The sequence below is a fragment of the Hakea prostrata genome, chromosome 7, assembly GCF_041222555.1.
Source record: "Hakea prostrata isolate BN-2017 chromosome 7, UWA_Hpros_2, whole genome shotgun sequence".
In the NCBI taxonomy this organism is placed as follows: domain Eukaryota; kingdom Viridiplantae; phylum Streptophyta; class Magnoliopsida; order Proteales; family Proteaceae; genus Hakea; species Hakea prostrata.
Window position 1 is genome coordinate 59,335,965 of NC_142606.1, and position 6,506 is coordinate 59,342,470.

A 6,506-nucleotide genomic window follows, 5' to 3' on the forward strand; every position below is an offset into this window, starting at 1 on the left:
AGATATGATCCAGCCACTAAATTGAAATGCAACACAAATTTTCAACCGTACACAGTGACCATAGAACACAGCTAGCTCTTTCATTTATTAAGGATTCTTAATCCCTGATCAGAACTTTGGATTTTTAACATTTCTTCAGGAATATGTTACGATCCTGGTTAACGGTAAGGCTTTTGGTATATGGTTATGGAAAATGAATGGTATGGCTATAGTTAGACTCTTTGGGAGTGTCCTTGGTATGGGTAATTGTAAGGCAATGAGGGGTTGAAATGTCAGTTTAGGTAGTAGTCACGGTTAAGGTATGCTGGAGGAACTATAAAAGTATTAGAGCAAGGCTATTCAGGTAATGAAGAATGATTTTCCCAAATCCTAATTCTCTCTCTTTCTCTCTCTTTCTGTGTTCTTCTTCTTCCCCAACTCTCTGTTTCTTCTAATCTCCTGCTCTCACCCTCTGAGTTTCTTCTATTCTCTGGGTTCTTGATACGGGTTCGTATCATTGGTCCAACGTGCTGGATCCAATGGACGATGAATTGGAATTATGTCGAATGGAGGATAGCGTGAGGCAACTGAGCATCACCTTTGCAAATCAAGGAAAACAAATCTACAATTTGCAGGCAACAATGATGGAACAGAAAGCTACCAGTACCTTGCACGCATGGGTATCGCCCCCTCTAACCAAACAATGCCCACCAACACCTGCAATATCACACAGGACGGCTATTGCTGTAGCGTCACCGACACTAGAGTGGATAGGGAAGATTGATATCGAAGCTGCTTTCCACGGTGCTCTATTGGGTTCAGATAAAACAACTTCAGAATTGAGCGGCATGGCAATGGAGGATCAATCAATGTTGCTGGAGGACGGACGGGAAAGCCCCATAGAGGTTGAATCACCAGTGACAGAGGGGGGGGGGGGGGGGAGCAACCCCAATCATGTTGCTGGAGGACGGACGGGAAAGCCCCATAGAGGTTGAATCACCAGTGACAGAGAGGGGGGGGGGGAGCAACCCCAAACCAAAATCCACGATGTTATTTTGGTGTCAGATATGACAAATGGTGATTCGCAAAGCAGAGGCGAAATGGCCTTCAAGGGAAAAGAGGAAATCAAACCCAATATGACAGAAGGTTTGTGCGAGTATATCCAACGTCAAGTACAGGGATCGCCTCTTGGTTAAGTGATTTTGCTCCAGCGGCCCAAGTGCACATAACAAAACTTCAATCAACGATCACATGGAATGGGAGTAAACTTCCTAAGTTGAATCGACGAATCGCAAAAAAGAATTTTCACAAATGGCGCTGATTATCCTCGTGCAAACATCACGGTGAAGAGGTGCGGTGGTGAAGGCGTTTGTCTTGGGTGGTGAGACCAACTAGGTAAGCCACCAGCAGTGGCAAAACCCCATGGCAGCGAAAGGAAGCGATCACTAGGAGGAAATGGTGGCATCATCGTAAGAAGTGACGTCGATATGCAAGGGACGAGGTTTGGACATCACTTCCTCCGGTAAAACTGCCAAGGCCTAAGATGGGAGTCACAGAGAGGTGGGCCGGACGTTGGTACCACCGCAATAGGCAGCTACGACAATCAAGATCCACATATAACCCCGCCTATGATCCATCGCCATCGATCGTTGGAGAAGCAGTGAATTTGATTATGGAGGGGGTTAGGTTTTTTTGGAAATTGAAAGGTGTAGTAGGAGATGGAAAGAAGACAAGAAGGATAGATCGGGCGGGTCAATACTGGTTTGGGTCGGGTTGGCTCACCCTAGGTTTGGACAATTGATGCAATGGGCCTTATAGATGAATCGGTGAAAGCAAGTTTGAGTTATGGGCTGATGATGTAGAATTCAATGTATGAGCCCGTTTATGCTTTTAATCTTAGACCCAGCCCAACAAGAGGCCCAAGACAGGTGCATTCCGCCCGTGCTATCTATGAGTCACTAGTGAAGCGTTACGGGCAAGGGCAAAACGGGAAAAACACAAAAAAGGTGTTCCTCCCAAGGAACTAACTTTCGCCCCATATAGCCGGTTCGCTATCCACGATATGGCTATATCTTGCCGAAATATCAGCGAGATATGGCATCCCTGGTTCGTTTAGTTTACCAGATTTTTATGTTCTTCATTAGATTTATCAGTGGGCCCATACACAGTGACTTTAAATCAAATTCAGTCATCGAGATGGTGTGTCTACTCATTACTTCCTCACTTCCTCATGTGTTTTTGTCTTTTCTTTAATTTCATTATCACTTCCCCACCCAAATTTTCTTCTTCTTCTACTCTACTCTATCAACTTCTCTAAATCTCCCTTATCTCTTCACATTTATTGTTTTTTTAGGCACACATTTTGCTGCAACTTTCTTTCTAGTTTCTAGGTATTTCCGTTCACTCTTCACTTCTATCACTCCCACAGCTCGTTTTGCAGGTTTGTTGTAAATTTGTAAAGGTTCGCTAGTGATTTTCAAGGTCTGAGAAATGGGGAAAGCGGCCAGGTGGTTGAAAGGGGTATTGACTGGGAAGAAGGAATCGTTGTCTTCGCCGGATTCGAAGTCTGTGAAAGAGAAGAAGAAGAAGAGATGGAGTTTCATCAGATCATTTAAGGATAAGAGTCCGACGACTTCGTCGATATTTCCCGTATTTCGTCGAATCGCCGGAATATCGTCGATTTTCCGGCGACATATTGTGAAGTCGGTTTTGGTGGTGGATTTCCGTCTTCACCTTTCAATTAAATGACTAGATTGACGTCCCAAGCAATGCAAAAGGCGGGAGCTAAGAAGTAGCGAATGTCACCAACGTGGAGTACTCTGTTCATCAATGGAGGCATGGCGAGGTTCGGCCATCCGATAGTCTGACTCTCCCTCCACCGGCGACCTGTCCTTTACCCTTTTCCACCATAGGCAGTGGGGAAGCCTGCATGCACATTCTGTTGGGTGGTGAGATGAAGCCTAAAATTTCTGACTTCGGTAGGGGAGTCCTGAGCAGATGCCAAATCCTTGTCTCTAAGGTGAGTTTTGTAAGCAACATAATGGACACAATTGTTGTTCGGATTAAACAAGGTACAACCTTCATTATGTGTGAGAACAATGCAAATTCACATGTTATGGCAGCAATTTGGTGAAGAAGAATGCTTCAGAACATGCTCCTTCAAGAGTTTGATTCAACGAGGGTGAGCAGCTTAATAGGGAATAAATCTGTTGAAAGCAGAAATTCACTTGCAACCAGCGCTAATTGGGTTTCCCTGATGTTTGTTTACATATGATGAAGGAGGTACACCTTTTTAAGATCTCTAATATTACTAATTGCAAGTTTAGAGGTTACTGTATTGAATCTGGAGTACACTAGAAAAGTATTTACCTTCAAAACAGACTTCAGTGAAAAACATGAATCTCACCCATTCCTCAGATGGTTGATGGACTCTTGAGTTTCCAGGGGGCCAAATGGGCTCACCACAGAAAAATGGTGAAATCAGTTATTGAAGCCAAAACCAAAAAATAAAAAATCAAAAAATCAAAGGACAACAAGTACAGTCTCAGTTAATGGGATTTGATTACTTGGAAGCAAACAACGATCTTTGGGATCCCTTAACAGCAGGGTATGAAGACATTGTTGTGGCTTAATCTTATAGTGCAATGTTGAGAGAATGCATACGGTTTCAGAGCATCACCAGGACAAATTGTGACAAGGATATGGATTTATCAAAGAATCAATACGATCTTTCATTGAACGGAAGCTCTTATGCTGATTTTATGGATCGAGGGTTTGAGAAGGCTCCCTATATACATTGGTTTCAAGAGTCCACCTTTGACCAAGGAGCTTCAGTAACTGCTGTTGATGACAACGCTGTCACTAGTCTAGTTGCAGAATGGGAAGCTAACTGGGGTTCCTTGGATTGCATTTCTGCCCAAATTGCTAGTTTTGCAATGGAGGGACCTCTTTGGGACGATTTTTCGTATGTTTGTCAAGGGGCTGATACTCAAGGGAAACTGCTCACCAGAATTTGCCGAATTTTTCATTTGGAGACAGGGTCATGTTTACATAATCTCATCTAAAAGACAGAACGAGTCATAAGCCAATGGATTTCCTTGGGTGGTGACGTGGTGTAAAGGCATTTTCTGGTGGGTCATCAGGTTCTGGGTATGAGTCTTGTGAGGATGCTTAAGAATGGTCTACAAGTGACAGATTTAGAAATTCCATCCACTATGACAATGGCGGCAGACAACTCATGGATTCAGGTTGCAATTCATGCAAGGGGAGATAGAGCAATTGACTCGGTACTCAATTGGTATTATTCTGTAGCATCTTCAACTAGGAAGAGAAATCAAAGACTCGGCATTGAACAAGCGCAGCGGATGGCTTCTGTTGCAAAGGCCTTCTTTATTTGGGGTTATGATGGAAACAAAGGGTTGAAAATTTTGATTCAGGCTGACGGTGTTTATATTGTGTATGACTGTCTTGTTGAATCAAATGGGAATTACATGTTCACGGGCCCTCTCATGATACATGAAAGACTCCTCTTCAGAAGGAGTCGTGTCTGAACCTTGAGGACAAGGTTCCCACAAGGGGTAGGCAATGCTACGATCCTGGTTAGCAGTAGGGCTTTTAGTATAATGGGTATGGAAAATAAGAATGGTATGGCCTATAGTTAGCGTCTTTGGGAGTGTCCTTGGTATGGAACCATGGGTAATTGTAAGGAAATGAAGGGTTGAAATGTCAGTTTAGGTAGTAGTCACGGTTAGGGTATGCTGGGGAAAGTATAAAAGTATCAGGGCAATGAAGAATGAATTTCACAATTCCTAACTCTCTCTCTCTCTCTCTCTCTCTCTCTCTCATTCTGTGTTCTTCTTCTTCCCCAACTCTCTGTTTCTTCTAACCTGCTGCTCCACCCTCTGAGTTTCTTCTATTCTCTGGGTTCTTGATACGGTTTTGTATCAGTATAACAGGAAACTTCATTACATATCTAAAGGCAACTGCAGTTGAGATACACCCTAGCATATTATGATGCAAGACAATTGTGAGATAAACAGCAAAATGACATACAAAAGACTTTCGTTATTCTCAGAAATCAATGTAATTTAGAGAATCTAATAACCAAATATACTTGTAACCCTTGAACAAAATTTACAATAAAAACTGAAGCAAGAAATACCATGGTACCAGAAATTAAGCATGCACAAAATTAAACAGAAGTGAAGACCAGAGATATATAAGCAGAGGAGCCACAAATTACTAAAGTATCAATTGGTTCGGCAGTGAAAGGTACCATATATACACCAGGAACAAAGCATTTATAAGGAAAAACAGCAACAGAACTGTAGAGCAGTCAATTATTTACAGAGGTGTTGTGTTGTCACAGCCGATCTCCAGTTAACAGAAACACAAAAACTCACCTCAGGCCAAGGATTAACTGAATCCTACAGCCTACCCTCTAGCCTTGAGCTCCTCAAGGCGTCTGGACAGGTCATCCTTTTCAGCCTTCTCTGAAGACTTGGTTGGAATAGCGTGAGCTGCGGGTTGAGGCAGACCAGCAGAGACCTCCAAACCATAATCATCGGCAACCTGTTGCATCAGGCTGTTAACTTCACCTTCCGGCGTCGACAGTGACGTGCTTCCAGCCATGGAACTCTCCATGAATTCGGCCTGAACCTCCATGTTAACGAACTGCTTCTCGAATTGGTCCATTGTTTCAGACATCTTCTGCAGATTCCCGGAGGCAAGAGAGGAATCAAGGGATTTGACAATCGAACCCATGGATTTGCTGATAGCATTCATTTTGGCTTGAGTTTCAAGGCGAGCGACAACAGCATCGAGACGAGAGGCTAAACGAAGGTAATTCATCTGTTCACTTCGCTTGCGAATCGCGTTCTCAGCATAGATCCGACCACCATCCATGTTACCCTTCTCGATTGCTTTCTTAACCTTGAGCTTCTCGGCCTTCTCCTCTTTCTCGCATTTGCGAGACTGGCGTTGCAAAGTCTTGGATGTGAATTTAAGCTCCATGATCTGGTTCATCAATTTTTCGGTGTTTCCCATTGCTACAAGATCACGATTCACTTTTGCTATCGATCAAATTCTCTGTCAGCGATTGCTTGCGTTTACCTTGTGCAGATGATCTTGAGAATTCGGTCTCGTTCGTACTCTGAATAAATCTTGAACTTGAGGATCTTGTGGTCTCCTCGCCTCCCCCAACGGGTAGAGAACGCGTTAGGGTTTTGTTTTTAATTGGACTCGGACCGTCTCGGCTTCCAGGAATTTTCCTCGAAACCTTTTCACGGACTTGTGATCCTAAGGCAAAGATCGTAAGGATAAAATCGTAAAAGTGGAGGAACTCTGGCTGTTAGTCCTTACCCTCAGCCTCTCTCCAATGAAAAAAAATCAACGTCTCTTTTTGTTTATGAGAAGTCTTTATTTATAAAAACAGTTTTTCTTTTTTTTCATCGTTCAGGTATAAGCAAGCTTTTTTATATATAGGGATGCAATGTCATCAGCATAGGCCTCTTCATTTTTAAGAAATG

The 6,506-nt window shown here is 43.1% G+C and overlaps 1 pseudogene; it reads right to left on the bottom strand.

Moving 5' to 3' along the window:
• Positions 1-5,196: 5,196 nt before the first annotated feature.
• On the bottom strand, positions 5,197-6,281 carry LOC149011513 (ESCRT-related protein CHMP1B pseudogene; annotated as a pseudogene).
• Positions 6,282-6,506: the final 225 nt, after the last annotated feature.